Source organism: Haematobia irritans, chromosome 5 (assembly GCF_050003625.1).
Source record: "Haematobia irritans isolate KBUSLIRL chromosome 5, ASM5000362v1, whole genome shotgun sequence".
NCBI lineage: Eukaryota > Metazoa > Arthropoda > Insecta > Diptera > Muscidae > Haematobia > Haematobia irritans.
Genome location: NC_134401.1, coordinates 60,805,188 through 60,822,327, shown reverse-complemented (window position 1 = coordinate 60,822,327; position 17,140 = coordinate 60,805,188). Strand labels below are relative to the sequence as shown.

The following is a 17,140-nucleotide window of genomic DNA, read 5'->3' as shown; positions in this document are numbered from 1 at the left end:
TCTAATTTTTATAATTTTTATTTCTAAGTAGTTTTGAAACCCTAAGATTCTTGTACTGAGATGACATAACCGGAAATGTTCACTGAAAACAGAAAGTTATTTCGGCAATGGAAAAGCGTTGATTCAGAATTGACATTAACTGCACATTCTACTAAAAAGTCTCTAGATTGTTGAAATGAATCACTTAGAAGCACGTGATTATTATGGAAGCCTATCCGGGCAAATTATGTATTGATCTTCGCATAAGGCCGTAGGACATTTTACTATATTTCTGACTCCTTTAGGAGGTTCACACAGCACCTTCGTCATCTGTGAGAATATTTTTCCGAATGATATTTAGTTCGACGATAATATTTTGGATTTGTCCATATTGCTTTTGGCGATTAACCTGTCACCACTGAAGCTACAAAGAAGCAATTGAAATTGAAAACATGTTTCCAACACCAAACCATGGGCATATTAATGAGTTTTTTGTGTCGATATTTCCGAGTGACCGACAGAACGATATTCCAATTGTTATTAGTTTGCCATCATCGTGGTAGAGGGGGGATGTGTGCCGGTGGACTGATTGGCTCTTGGTATCAATGACCACAATGGTTGGGTTGTTATATGTCTGCTGTGCGTAAAAAACAGAGTACGAATAAAAATTTTCAAAGTCAAGGTAAATCTACTACCAGTTTGTGTTTGACAAGGAAGTAATTTGATTTTTTCCATATTGTTCCACCACGTACGTAATTATTGCTCTAATGAATAGACGCTCAATTTTGTGCATAGATACAACGCACATAAGTGCAATCGAAATGTCAATGATCCCAATACCTAACGATTATGTCTGCGATATCTAATATCTATTATGTATATTTTATGTTATTGTTTATTATTAAAAACTTTTCGTTGTGTTAAAAATAATCATTAATACTTTTCGCGAATAGATTAGTCACATAAAATGCAATATCATTACACAAGTTCAAAAAATCAGATCACATGCTGCATCAGAACTACTAAGAATGGCGCATAATTATGAATCAGTATTTGATAGTGCCTCTTTTTAATCAGTGAATGTAACAAGTGTTGCATCTTCTCACAATTTGTCTGGTTATGCTACGAACTAGTCCCAAATACAGAAACATTGCAAATAGATTCTTAAACCCTATCTATATCTATGTTTAATTCCAATGTTTTTCTCAACACCAGAAAACAAATTTGGCTTTCCTGAAACAAATCTGGTAGTCAATGTCAACTAAATTGCTATTAAAGCTTTATCAGCAGAAAAAAGTGTTTGCTTCCGTCAATTGCATACGTATTACATATTGCGATTTTGTATTATTAATGACATTGCACTGTGGCGGGGCGTGAAATTGCACCGATCGAATTCATTTCATTGTGCAATGCTGTTAATTGAGTCATATCTCATTCATATCAGAGAGCAGTTCATTTACAATGCCTTTTTCTCTCTCTCTCCCGGTGTTTGTCACTCTCAGTCTTTTCAGGGTCAAGTGTAAAATTATTTATTCAAAGCTCATACTTCATGATATTTTTACTACTGACCTACAGAAAGAACAATGTTCTAATCAACAGCGGCAGACAAGAGACACTGCCAAACCTGCTATGGTCGGCAAACAGAACAACACAAAATTTCCAAGACGATACCGTGAAATTGTTATTCATTTGAGATTTTTCAGCTTGAAAGGGAAATTTAATAACTTGATTTAGAATGAATGTACAAATGTGCGGCCAAAGGAGAACTTGTTGTTACAGGTTTTTAGTAGAAATGATTGTGAATACTTATGTCCACAAATATGTAACTACACCCAGAAAAAAGTGCCTTCGAAACTAAAGGAAAAAATTTTCATCAATATAGTTTATCCATTTTATTTCCATTAAGGTAAATTTTTGTGAAAAATAATAAAATTTACTCGTTTCAGTAAAAAAATCCTAAACTGTAAGCAGTTAGGAATAGTTCATTAACTAGAATAAGGCATGGAATTTTACTCATACTATTTTCTTCGCTGGGTATAAGAATTTACTACTGAAAAAGAAAATTTTATTCACCGATAACAAAGCATTCGTAAACATAAACAAAAACTGAACTAAACCCAAGTTTCCTCAAAATTAGTAAAATTTCTTATAAAATTATAATTGCGACTTCCATTATAATAGAAAGTTTTTCATACATACGAACAACACTTGGCATAGAAAAATATTTTAGTTCATTCGTACTAAGAAGTATGCAATCCTTTCAAAACTTAAGGAAACACACTTGTTAGAATATAGGAAATTTTTTCTATTGTCTACCTGTAATCGATACCTGTCATCGTAATCGATGTGTTTGCGCGTGGGTGTAATCGATATATTTGCGCGTCGGTTGTTTTTTTAGTTGGAATCGCGTTGTTTCGGAGAGATTGTTAAAAAATAATATGGTAAAATAATATAATAAATAACAAATAAAATATATAAAATATTTGTTATTTCAAATTAGTGAGAAAAATTTTCGTTTTTTTTTTAATAAATCTATCAATGTTCGTGATAGTGTATAAAGAAAGAAAACACCAGCAGAATAACAACCCTTTCATTTGTCTTCATTTTGGAATCTTCAATTATCAGGTAATATTCAGTGACGCTAACCTTTTGCAACAAAAATGTTTTATGATTTTTTATATTTGTAGGTATTGAAATTGTAAAAGGAGGACAAAATCGTTAGGCAGCAACTTATTAAAAGTGAAAAGTACAAGAAGAAGAAAAAGTGCGTTTTACAGTTGATAATATCGCATGGAAATTGGAAATAGTGGAATAATAAACTAATATTTCAAAGAGATTCGATGCTGTTGATTCTTAATAAATATATTCAATATATTAATAAAACATGTCTTTTATTGAAGATAAAATTGCTTATAGAAATAAATAAAATTGTATTTAAAAACGAAGGTAAGCAGTTCTAATTATGAAGTAAAAGTTTTACCACAAATGTGTAAGATTTGTCGAAATGAATGAAAAAATTTCAATAAAATCATTCCATATATGAATTCAAATTAGTTAAATTTTTTCATTCTGTAGTATAGTGGTATATAAATATAGGAAAATGTTAACTAATATATGGAATGCATTATTCCTAATTTCTACGAAAATCACATCGTTCAAACAAATAAAAATGTCTTTGGCGCTATACGAAGTTCAACTTTCTTCACAATGAGTTCATTTTAACTTAAAGAAGGGGTCACTTTTTTCTGGGTGTAACATGGAAACCAGTAGAATGGGCAAAACGTTATAAACCCACACTTGTATATCGAGAATAAAGCTGAGCCATCGGTGCCAGCTGAGCCGATAAAAATTTTGCCCTGTTTCTGTATATCGAACGAAAACCAAGTCGAGAGAAATGCAATCACCCGAATTAAAATAAATTGGGGTTTCTTTATTTTTGAAAGTTCATTTCATCATTTGTATAAGAATACATTGATTATAAAAGATGAGTATTTTCAAAATGTTGGCCTGAGAATTCATTCAAATATGTTTTCAATTTTTTCTTGACTCATATTACATACGTTCGTTTCGTACTCGACAACAAAATAAGGTGCCTTTCGAAATAGAGGAACTCAAATCAATTTTTTTTTTCGTTTAAAATACGAAGGAAGGAAGGAAGGAAGAATATTTGTCTATTTGGTTTTGGTCATTTATCCAATAAAAATCAATTTGAAAGAATCCGAACCACTATGAGATTAGTTGTACATTAATATCTGCTGTGCATAATTACATATTACCAAATTAATATTAATTAATAAATAATGTTGCATTTTTAGTTTTAAATAGCTATATTTTGATTAACCGGAGACTAGACTTCAGTCGATATGAGCCAACATTATCGGTGATGGTGTCGATCGGCCAAAAAAAGCAGTGGTGGCAAAAATAGGCGGCTTGAGTTTTGTGATATTTAACTCCAAATGAAATGCTTAAGATATAGACAACGAGAACTAAACGAACATGAATTATTAAAAATCCTTTTCACCGCAAAGAGTCAAGAAAAGATGAATAAATGGTGAACCAAATCAATCGTAGAGTGTACAGGGTGACTGATATGTATTGCAACAACTTAAAGTTGAATCGCGGTCATCTGACAGATTTATTCCAGTGACAGCTCATTTTATTGTTTACAACTTTACGAAAGCATTTCGATTTATTATATTCAGAAATACAATTTTTGGTAATGGAAATAAAGCGAGTTAGTGTGATTGCTTTATATTTGGCTCGCTCCAGCATTTAAATGAGAAATCTTTTGTTTCTCGTACCATTGCTCTAAACTGTGATACCGGCACTGTTGCATCGCTTCCAAAATATGGATACAAAAAATGGTAACAACATCAGAAATGATCCGAATAGTCAAGGCCATATTTGATCGAAATTCACGATGCAGTGGTAGACAACTTGTTCATGAGCTGAACCTAACGCAAGAACGGAACCACATTTCATTTTGGAGTGTAAGGTTGGTACTAAAAAATACTAAAGTGTCGATCATTTCAAGACGGCACTTCCACCGGCAATGGACCAAATTATCGCAGAACCACTTTCGTGTACCATGTGATGCCTTTGTCGGATGTTTGAAGGTCATTATTCGCGTCAAAGGAAGCGAATTCGAACAAATCTGCTGATTTACGAATAAAACAACAATAACAAAAAAAAAAACATCTTAACGAATTCTAAAATTTTATATTATTTCCGACATTTTTGTTTTTGAACAATAACAGTAAAATAACCTGTAAAGGCAATGGACCAAATTATCGCCGAACCACTTTCGTGTACCATGTGATGCCTTTGTCGGATGTTTGAAGGCCATTATTCGCGTCAAAGGAAGCGAATTCGAACAAATCTGCTGATTTAAGAATAAAACAACAATAACAAAAAAAACATCTTAACGAATTCTAAAATTTTATATTATTTCCGACATTTTTGTTTTTGAACAATAACAGTAAAAGAACCTGTAAAGGAAAGCTTAAAGTAAAGGAAAGTTTATACCCTGCACCAATTTGTCGATTTACTTTTTCGATAGCATCTCAAATCATTCAATGTTAATTCCACTCCCTGTGCAAAATTTCACGCCGAAAGATCATAATCTGTATCTAAATCTGAACCGATTTCAATCAAATTTAGCCCACTTGACGATACTTTTAATTGCTCTCTGTGCAAAATTTGAAGCAATCTGCTCTACAGTGCAGCGCTTTATTTTGTTGCATTACATGTTAGCCACCATGTATATGTACCGTTTTACATTCATTTGATATTATGTGTGTCGACTATCACTATCCCTATCTTTGACAATGGATTCAGTACAAAACTGCGAATAATTGTAAAAAGGGCAGCACATATTGCGGTTCTGATTAATTTTTGTTACGACAGTAAAATCGATGCAACATGCAGTATTTCCAAAGAAATAGGAAAGATAAATATTAGCACATTCACTTTCAGTTTGCGATTAGATAACACTAGGTTATAAATCATACTTTATTTATTTGTCCGTAAGAATTCGAAAATATGACTGCATTACTGTACATTAACCCTTTAGCTCGACGTAAAAAAAAAAAACAAACAAACAAACAAAAAATAGATTAACAATAAGCCAGCAATAGCTTGGTAAGTAGTTGAGGTGAAAAACTCTTTACCAAATGCTCTTGTGTCATTACCATTTACTTGGGAATAATGATTTACCATCAACGAACTTTTCGATTACCAATTATAATTGTTCATGAGTATTATCGCGGAGAACACCCTACTAGCAATCCACATCCCATCTCGGGGCATGGGTTTGAATACCGCCATAAGATAACCGCCATAAGATAATAAATCAGTTCTATTTTTATTTAAATTATTCCAATAAGATTTTAGAGTTAAAGTTTACTTACACTTTCCAGCATATTGATAAATATTAATAAAACCTTTTAATATATATAAAACATTGGTTGTGTCGAAAAAAAAAAACTTTGTCATTTAATGATGACTTCAGTGCTATGGAGTAGGGTATAAAATACAAATTAGAGGAGTTAGATAATAACACACAAGAGATAACGAAAAGAAAGACACAAATATATAAGTTTATGTTTAATCTATAAATAGAATTCCACGTGTACTAAAGCAATGTTTGATGGAAATAATTTTTTTCTATTTTTCCGGGCATAGCTTTAGGTATGGCTGCAGAGATGTAATTTCCTTATTGGACATACTCATGTAAAAGTACACTAGAAAAGGGGGCACTAATGCCAATTTAACTAAATTTTTAGATCTTAGAAACTATTATTTGTGTATTAATTGAAATTTTCCCAATATGAGAAAGTTTTCTTTACTTTAATAATTTTTGTTGTCTGTACGAGGGCAGTTCGGAAACTTCTTAGCCTAGCACAAAAAGCGCGGTATAAACAGAAAAAAGTTAAGTGTTATGAAAACATGTAAAATTTTGTTACGATCTGGCAACTCCTTCATATAGAAACAGGTGTTCAAAAAAGACGCATCCGCAATTTTTTTTACAATGGAAAAATTAGAAATGCGTGCTGCCATTAAATATTTACATAAAAAAGTTTATCAGGACAAGAAATTCATAATGATATGGTGAATGTGTTAGGTGAAAGTGCTCCTTCATATGTAACAGTAAAAAATTGGGTTGCTGAATTTAGCTGGAGGAAGTGCCCCAAAGAAGGCAAAAACAATTCAATCGGCTGGTAAGGTTATGGCAACGGTTTTTTGGGACTTCAAAGGTATTTTATTGATTGACTATCTGCTAAAGGGTAAAACAATAAATTCAGAGTACTATTGCAACCTTTTGGATCAATTAAATGTACAAATTGGAGAAAAACGTCCTGGCTTACAACACAAAAAAATAATTTTTCATCAAGGCAACGCACCAGCGCACAAGAGTGTTTTAACAATGGCTAAAATCAACGAATTAAAGTACGAGTTGCTTGACCACCCACCTTATTCTCCTGATTTAGCTCCCAGTGACGTACTTGTTCCCAAATCTAAAAAAATCCTTGCTGGCAAGCGTTTTACCTCAAATGAAGATGCAAATACAGTTGTAAACCACTATTTTGAAGACCTTGACGAAAACTGTTTTAATCACGGGATAGAATTGCTAGAAAAGCGTTGGACTAAGTGTATTGAAGTTTCAGGAGATTATATTGAAAAATAAAAATATTTTTGAGAAACTAACTATTCTCTTTCATTGATAGGATAAGAAGTTTCCGAACCGCCCTCGTAACTAAAAAAAAGAGAAAAGAGTTATATACAACTAAATCATACAATTTTACGAAATTGGTCAAAGTACTTCAGAATTTCTTAAAATTTGTAAATTTTAAAAACACAAAAATGCGTCCATCTTGAATTTCGTATGGCGTTAACGATATTTTTGCAAATTCTACCTCGAAGTTTTCATTAATAAGACAAAAAATTTTAAATATGTCTAATGAATTTGACGAACATTTTTTCAAAAAACTTATACCATCTATTATAAAATTAAATGTCTTACACTGCTACATAAAGTTAGATATTCCTATGTGCCAACATAATTATACGAAAAGCTACAAATTGTTAGATCTAGCAGGACTATTATAGCTCCGAAACGACGTAAATTACTACTCTTCGAATGGCAATTCCTCCGTCTATGGGGCGACCCAAATATTATTTATCAGCAATGTTCTTTCAAAAAAGCAATACACAGATACTATCAACTAATTAAACTATTGTAGTTATTTTTTTTTGCATAATGATTATTATTCATACATTTCAATTATGTATCATTTATACTTTTGTTTATTTTTATGTTAATCTGATATCAATGCAGGCTGGTTTTTGTTCAAATTATTTATTCCAGATATTATTACATTTTTCATACGAGCTTACTGGACAAGAAGATTTGCAAATTGGTATTATTAAGTTATTGAAAAGAAGATGCTGGAAACCAATCTACACAAGCCTGACTATACGAGTACATATTTCATCGCTGGCTAATTCAAAACTCCATAGCATTTAGTATATATCTGCCGGGGGGAGATGATTCATATTTTTGTCCAAACTCGTATTTTTTTTGTTTTTTAAATCTATGCTAAAAATTTTAAATTATTTTATTTTTTCTATTTTGAAAATTTTCATATAGAATATAACCTCTCCAGTCCGGACAGCAACATTTTTCGGACATTTTTTTTTTAAATTTTCCTCTATAATCCGGATAGTGATTTTTGTTTGTTTGTGTCGCAGCAATTGCTCTTTATTTTATCGTTTGTTTAGAAACTAAAACAATACTAACAAAAGGTGAGGTGATCTTTAAATTCTCACATATCTGGCCAAACATAGCGCCACTTTTAATGACTTCATTGTTTATTATTAATTTGGTACTTTGCCTTTGGGCCACTGCCACTATCTTTAAAAGTGGATTTATTGCAATATTATGACTAATTGCAAATGTGACATAGGAGATATCGTATTTCCGGCGAACACAGAGAAGGTAAACTCTATGCAACATGCAGTACTCCTAATGAAATAGGAAAGATATACAATTTAAAACTGACAACATTCACTTTGAATTTTAGATTAGATTAGAAATCAAAGTTTAATTTCAAAATATCACTACCTATTCCAAAATTTAATTGTCAGTATCGACCACAAGGGACCACATATCACAATTGCACTTTGACCACTTGGTTCAGATTTTTTATAAACCCCAAAATGATTTACAAGTAGTTGTATTGTATTACCCTAAAAACGCGGTGTTTAACATTAAGATAAGGTTAGATGACAATGTCTTCACAGTTGAGTACTTTGGTTAATTTCATGAATTTCAATATTAAATATTCAGCCTCCATATAAATTACTTGTTGTGCACTTTGTACTTCTCGAATTCTATTCCGTAGTCCGTCGAACATGGTTCGAGTATCATGCATATTGATAAGATTGCTTCAGCGTTTCGATAGACATGTTCAAATCCATTTTCATAACATCGTCGAATATTCTCAAAACATGCCCATTGTTTACACAAACAACATAACGATTAAGTTGTTGTTAATCGAATATTTTTGTTTTTTTGGGGGTTTCTCTCGAGTGAAACCACAAATGATTTTGTACAGAAAGCAAAAGCTTAAATTATCTCCTAAGGAAATTTTGTTATTTTCGTAATTAGTGGGTACTGTTTTCGGAATGAGTTTCTATTCACGCCGCATATGCATTAAACGGTAGCGTCGAGCAGCAAAGACATGCTCGCATGAGTATTATCTCTATCTTTAGCATAACCAGTAGAATCTGTGTCAGCGTCAGAGAACATACCGAAATAAAAAATTCTGTACACCAAGGAGAATTTGAAATCGAAACGAAGCATAGATATCAAGTCATTGACCCAGCCATAGTTAGAAGACTGTTTGCATCAACTTCTATGTAAGATCACATTGTTTCAAACCCGTCAATCAGTTTCATTTAATATATGTAATTTCTAAGATAAGTATGATGGTAGTCTGATAAATAATGCATCGACAAAACATTAACAACAATTTTGAAAAGTTTACTATTGAAACATGATTGGGGTGGTCATATCCCTTATCTGCGCGTGGTTAGGAGGGTATAATAAGTTAGTCATATATTCTTGATCATGGAGAAGAAGCCGGTATAACCAAGTCCGTCTGTCTGTCTGTTGTAATCATGCTCAGGGTTGGCTTGTCGTAAACTGTGACTTTTGCGACATACATTTACGACGGTACGTACGTCGCAAAATTTGTAAACCTAATTTTGTATAAAAGAAATAAACATTTCTTAATATAATTTAGATTGGCTACCCGATAAAGAGGAAAAAGGAAAAGGCCCCCTCTCCTTTGTCCGACTTATTTTATAAGTACAGTGAAAAAACTAAACTTCTCCGATTTACTTGAAATTTACAGAGAACGTAAGGGAAGATTATGAAGTTAATACGGGGTACCTGATGTGTTCATAGTTGGACAGGGAGGGGGACCTCCCCCTTGCCCGACGTTTTGAAAATTGGAACGAAATTTCCGATTTGCTTGAAATATTCAGGGAAGGTTTAAGGGGCGTCTAGACAAAGAACGGCTAAATTATTTTTTGATATTTGGTTCAGGTGGGGGAACTTCCCTTTGCCCACCTTCTTTTAAAACCCACTAAAATTCTCCGATTGAAATTTTACGGAAAAACTGGGTGAGGTTATGAAATTTATATCAGGTTTCTGATTTTCCAATATTTGGTCGGAAAAATAATAGTACATACAGAGAAAAATTAAACTATTCCAATTTATTTGAAATTTGCAGATGACGTGGGGAGTGGTTATGAAATTAATATTGGATACCTGATTTTGTGACATTTGGACGGGAAGGGGGACCTCCCCTTGCTCTGTTTTTTGAAAATTGGGCTTATAACTTGCTTGACCATTGCCACCGTGGTGCAATGGTTAGCATGCCCGCCTTGCATACACAAGGTCGTGGGTTCGATTCCTGCTACGACCGAACACCAAAAAGTTTTTCAGCGGTGGATTATCCCACCTCAGTAATGCTGGTGAAATTTCTGAGGGTTTCAAAGCTTTTCTAAGTGGTTTCACTCGGCTATAAAAAGGAGGTCCCTTGTCATTGAGCTTAACATGGAATCGGCCAGCACTCAGTGATAAGAGAGAAGTTCACCACTGCGGTATCACAATGGACTGAATAGTCTAAGTGAGCCTGATACATCGGGCTGCCACATAACCTAACTTAACCTAATTTGCTTGACTTTTTCTGGGAAGGCTACATAAAACATCATTTTTCGATATTTGGTCGGGGAGGGGGACATCCTTTAAAACTGAAAAAAACTAAAATTCTAAAGATTTCTTGAAATTTTCAAGGGCCGTGGGGGTAGGTTATGAAATCAATTTGGACGGAGAGAGAACATTTTCCTTGCCCCACACTTGAAGGAAAGTTATTCCATTTTCTTGGAATTTTCAAGATTAAGGGTGCTATCCACTTCTGTGTTTGTCGGGGAAAGTTACGTCCCATTAAACAAATAGAGCAAAATTTATCTTCTCCGATTTGCTTGAAATTTGCAGGGAACATGGGAGAAGGTGATTAGATTAATAGAGGTACATGATTTTTCGATATCTGGCTGGGGAAGGGAAATAGTGAAATGAACTTTGTCAATTTACTTGGAATTTATAGGGACCGATGGCTAATTTGTGAAATTAATATAAGGTACGTGATTTTCGTCGATATCTGGCCGGGATGGAGCGAATTTTTGAAAATTGAAAGTATAGGGTTGTCCGTAAATGGGAACTCGGTACGTAATTTTATGATTTTTGCAGAGGTTTCTGCAAGACTTTTTGAAGTAAAAACCTTAAATATAGATGAAATTGACAGGCAAAGTATGGGATATATGTTCGGGAATGGCATGATCCAAGAGGCATGTCCATTATTTTAACAAGTGTTAATATGTTCAATTTTTTAAGTACTTTTACTTTCTCCTATATAAAGGGTGATACGGCCAAAATTTTATAAACTTGACGTATTTCTTTCAATTTTGCATTTAAAAAACCTGAACACCCCTCATTTTGAAGGTGTGTGTGTGTAGAATGTTGCTCCTATTTTGATTTTGGAATTCACTCTTCAGTTCTCGAAATGCCGTCCAAGCAAGAAGAGCAGCGTATCAAAATTTTGCTCGCGCATCGCGAAAATCCGAGCTACTCGCACGCAAAGCTGGCAAAATCGCTAAAAGTTGCCAAATCAACCGTTACAAATGTAATTAAAGTGTTTGGGGAACGTTTGTCGACAGCCAGGAAGTCTGGATCGGGGGGAAGTCGAAAACCGGAAGCCGCTTAGACGACAAAGAGAGTTGCCGGTAGTTTCAAGCGAAACCCTAACCTCTCTCTCCGAGATGCCGCAAATAAGCTGGGTGTATCGTCTACAACCGTGCATCGAGCCAAAAAACGAGCCGGACTATCGACTTACAAGAAGGTAGTGACTCCAAATCGCGATGATAAACAAAATACGACGGCCAAAGCGCGATCCCGGAGGCTGTACACGACGATGCTGACGAAGTTTGACTGCGTGGTAATGGACGACGAAACCTACGTCAAAGCCGACTACAAGCAGCTTCCGGGACAGGAGTTTTATACGGCAAAAGGAAGGGGAAAGGTAGCAGATATTTTCAAGCACATAAAACTGTCAAAGTTCGCAAAGAAATATCTGGTTTGGCAAGCCATCTGTACCTGTGGCTTGAAATGCAGCATTTTCATAGCTTCCGGGACTGTCAACCAAGAAATTTACGTGAAAGAGTGTTTGAATAAACGTCTGCTGCCTTTCCTGAAGAAACACGGTTGTTCCGTACTGTTTTGGCCGGATTTGGCATCTTGCCATTACGGTAAAAAGGCCATGGAGTGGTACGCCGCCAACAACGTGCAGGTTGTTCCCAAGGACAAGAACCCTCCCAACACGCCAGAGCTCCGCCCAATTGAGAAATACTGGGCTATTGTCAAGCGGAACCTAAAGAAGACCAAAATAACTGCTAAGGACGAGCAGCAGTTCAAGGCAAACTGGGGGGTTACTCTGTATTGCGATACGAAAGCAAATGCGATGCGATAGTTAAATGCGTTAAGAGTACAATTCGGTACTCTGTATCACTTGCGCAAACGCTTTCGCAAAGTAAACTGAAAATATGGCAACGCTTTAGCAAAATAAAGCGAAAATATGACAACGCTGGCTGCACAATGTAAACAATAACGAAAATGATAAAAAGAAATGTCAAAAAATTGTAAAAAAAAAAACATTTTAAACAATCTTCCGTTCGGTGCGTGTTCTTTTAAAACTTGCTAATCGTTTATAACAAAAAAGTAATAATTATGGATTCGATAGCGTTATGGTTTGAAGAAAATTAACATGAACGAATTACAAGAAGAATTTTGCGAGATCGGTCAAATATACTCTCCCTAAGTGACCACGGGTAAGAAAATGGAAACTCAAATTATGTGACAAACGTTTTCGAATATTTCATTTTTATAGATTTCGTCTTAATAAAGATGCGTTTATGTATGTATTAAACGCTATTAAAGACGACCTCGTCGTTCCAAATAAATCCACCGCCATTCCAACTCCAATAAAAGTGGCCGCTGCTTTGAAATTGCTTGGACAAGGTGGTTATCTACAAATCGGCCAAGACCATCTTTTAGGACTATCAGAGCAATCTATGTCGCGCTGCTTAAAAGAAGTTTGCGAGGTGATTGAACGAATACTTTGTCCCAAGCACATACAATTTGAGGTAACTGCGGAAGAGACCATAAAGTCTACCAAAGTTTGGAACTGACGTTGCTGTGTCTGTAACTTTTTTGGTTTTTCCCTAAAACAATAAACAATTTAGATACAAATATAAAAATTTAATTGTGCTTACTTACATATTTGTTACTTTGCGATTGCTATTTTGTTTGCGCACGATTTTTGCGATCAACGAACGAGTTTAACATACGCTTTCGCATTATAGAGTGCGGTGATGCCAGATTTGCGAAAACTAGATGCGCAAGGTAGATACGAAAACGAATTACTGAGTACCAATTACTCGATTCGCGACAATTTTTCTTACGCATCGCAATACAGAGTAACCCCCCTGGCTTTCTGCGGCGAAGAAGGTGGACAAGGTGGCTGTACAAAATCTGATGGCAGGTGTCAAGCGTGAGGCCCGGCAATTCGGATTTGGAAAAGCGAAAGCCTAACTGAATATTTTTCCTGAATTTTATACTAATTGAACTTGAAAAAGAAATTTAATTTGATTTTTAAATAAACGATTTCACCGATGTACACGCGTTTCCCCTTGACCAAATTTTGACCGTATCACCCTTTATTGGACGGGAAACATAGATTCTCTGCATGTTGTTGAAATATGATGCTTCATTCTCCGGTATGTTGAGGGAAAGGATACCTTTCTTTAACAAAGCACACTTGAAATTCACAGGAAATGTACAAGATTGTCCAACGACTTGAATACAGAACATAATTTTAAAAAATTGGTGGAAAGGGAACACCCTCTCCCCGAGTTTGTTGAGAAGGACGGTTTTACATCTGCATATCCGCAGTATTTCTGTATATGGTATAAACTAAAAAGCAAGTTATCCGATTTGTTTGAAAGAATTAAAATTTTTTCGAATTTGTTTGCAGCTCGAAGGATATGGTTGACTAAGTCAACGCAAAATGTTCCAACAAATATGCTTCGGAAGGCGCAGTGAAGCGGGCCGGGTTATGCTAGTTAAGTCAAAAAGTGAATTTATAAAATTCTCTCTAAACAGCAGTTCACTTATGCAGTGGTTTTTCTTCGAAATTTTTCTTTTCTAGAGGTATGCTATTGCCTCTATATAGACCAGTCTCCTAACTTAACTTGTTTCGTGCATCCAAATTGCACGAAGTCGACTAATGCGGATAAAAATCTAAGGAATGTAGATTTAAAATCAGTGTTATCTTTTCGGGGTTTCTTGCACATTTGGACGAGTTAATGTAAGTAAAATGTGTAAATCTCGGCCAAAAATGGTTTTTTATACATTCAGAATCTGTTGGTAAGAAATTTTACTTCGGGGAGCGCACCGTTTGAACCGATCCGCTTGGGAGAGTATCTGCCATTAAATCCACATGAAATTCTATATATATTTAAGTAGCCCAGTAAGTACTTAAAAATATTTAAAATTCGGCCCGGCCGAACTTAATTCCGTATATACAGTGAAACCTATAAAACATGGACACTCTGCAAACCCGACACTTCCCAACAGTAGAAATTTTTCCTGATACGTTTGCTATCTTATCACATTAAATGTAACCACTCATAAGCGGACACATTCCTAATGTGGACAAAATTTATGCGGCAGTGAGTGTTTGAGAGGTTTCACTGTACTTGTTTGAAATTCAAAACAGAAAAAAATCACCAGAGTCTAAATCAATATTAACGATTGGTGGGACAACAGTTCCTAGCCCAAATCGATCTGGAGCAGATCACCTTTTTCTGCGTCAGAGTCGTTGTTGCAGTTGATGTCCGGATACACATATTAAATCCGCGGCTTAGCAATACGTAAAGTGTTTTTTCGAGGCACCTGACAGTACGACCAAGTTAAGCTTTACCAAGATTTTGCATTGATATAGGAAAATAGGTGAAACATGACATCATCCAAACCCATGCTTAAGATGACAGTTCCCTCAGTCAAAACGCAACAGTAATAGAAAGAAAAAAGGCTTCTTTGCTAAGTCAACCCAAAATCAACAAATGCTTCCAGGGAAGACCTTTTCGTCAAACGAAGAGATGATCGTCGGAAATGAGGTTGCTTTACTCAAAATACTACAATTCGTAAGCTAATAATAGACAGCTGATAAATTTATACAAGCTTATTTTGAAGATTAGGACTTCCATAGTCATACAATAAAAAATTCATATAATTTTTATACCCTCCTCCATAGGTGGGGGGTATATTAACTTTGTCATTCCGTTTGTAACACATCGAAATATTGCTCTAAGACCCCATAAAGTATATATATTCTGGGTCGTGGTGAAATTCTTAGTCGATCTGAGCATGTCCGTCCGTCCGTCCGTCCGTCTGTTGAAATCACGCTAACTTCCGAACGAAACAAGCTATCGACTTGAAACTTGGCACAAGTAGTTGTTATTGATGTAGGTCGGATGGTATCGAAAATGGGCCATATCGGTCTACTTTTACGTATAGCCCCCATATAAACGGACCCCCAAATTTGGCTTGCAGGCCCTCTAAGAGAAGCAAATTACATCCGATCCGGCTGAAATTTGGTACAAGGTGTTAGTATATGATCTCTAATAACCATGCAAAAATTGATCCACATCGGTCCATAATTATATATAGCCCCCATATAAACCGATCCCCAGATTTGGCTTGCGAAGCCTCTAGGAGAAGAAAATTTCATCCGATCCGGCTGAAATTTGGTACATGGTGTTAGTATATGGTCTCTAACAACTATGCAAAAATTGGTCCACATCGGTCAATAATTATATATAACCCCCATATAAACCGATACCCCGATTTGGCTTGCCGAGCCTATAAAAGAAGCAAATTTCATCCGATCCGGCTGAAATTTGGTACATGGTGTTCGTATATGGTCTCTAGCAACCATGCAAAAATTGGTCCACATCGGTCAATAATTATTTATAGCCCCCATATAAACCGATCCCCCGATTTGGCTTGCGAAGCCTCTAAGAGAAGAAAATTTCATCCGATTCGGTTGAAATTTGGTACGTGATGTTAGTACATGATATTTAACAACCATGGTCCATATCAGTCCATAATCATATATAGCCCCCATATAAACCGATCCCGTGCAAAAGTCCATATTGATTCGTAATTATTTGTAGACTTACCTATACATACTTTTTTTTTGTCTAATATATACCACGTATGGACTAACTCACAATTTAGAAAACGATGTTAAGAAGTTTTAAGATACCACAACCCAATTAATTCGATTGTGGATGGCAGTCTTTCGTAGAAGTTTCTACGCAATCCATGGTGGAGGGTACATAAGATTCGGCCTGGCCGAACTTGCGGCCGTATATACTTGTTTTTATATAAATTAAAAAAATAAAATTGCATATTTCACACAATAATTTGGGAAATTGTCATCTTTGTTCATTATGCAATCAATATCATAACGAATTTTGATTAGTAAATGTATGCAGAATACAATTGTCGTTGGGAACTTAATTAAGTTTACAAATTCTACATAATTCTAATGTATACATATGTGAACATTTTGCCTTTTGCTACAGATTCCCATAATCAAAAAGAATGTAGTTTTATGCATCGTTTATGCAAAGTTCACAGAAGTTCGATAAATTGTAGATTGAGCAAATAAAGCCAATGATACTATTGATTGTCACCTGGGAATATATGTAGGACCACCATTAGTCCCATACAACATATTGGTATAGGATATTGTTGAGCCCGGTGAGAAACAACTCAGTTTTGAACATTATTGCGGCAATCATTTAATGATCAATAGATATTAATGCCAACATTGTATTACATTTCAGGTAATTTGTCACCTCTTGTATTGCTGCAAATGTTTGAGAGTGAAAATTGATTGGGAAATGTTTACGCGATATTAAGTAGACACAAAAACAAATTGAAACCGTCCTAAATACTGGCAATAACAAT

At 34.9% G+C, this 17,140-nt stretch overlaps 1 protein-coding gene and 2 long non-coding RNA genes across 4 annotated transcripts in view; 1 reads left to right on the top strand and 2 right to left on the bottom strand.

Annotated features, from left to right (window-relative positions):
• Positions 1-17,140, bottom strand: part of Fatp2 (Fatty acid transport protein 2) — a 158,910-nt gene that overhangs the window by 20,355 nt on the left and 121,415 nt on the right. The window lies entirely within an intron of this gene.
• LOC142241611 (uncharacterized) lies at positions 12,530-13,359 on the top strand. Its single transcript, XR_012723728.1, has 2 exons — positions 12,530-12,930; positions 12,990-13,359. It is a non-coding gene; the product is annotated as an uncharacterized LOC142241611 (long non-coding RNA).
• LOC142241609 (uncharacterized) lies at positions 12,952-13,588 on the bottom strand. The gene is made up of 2 exons (XR_012723726.1): positions 13,379-13,588; positions 12,952-13,323 (listed from the first exon to the last, which is right to left on the bottom strand). It is a non-coding gene; the product is annotated as an uncharacterized LOC142241609 (long non-coding RNA).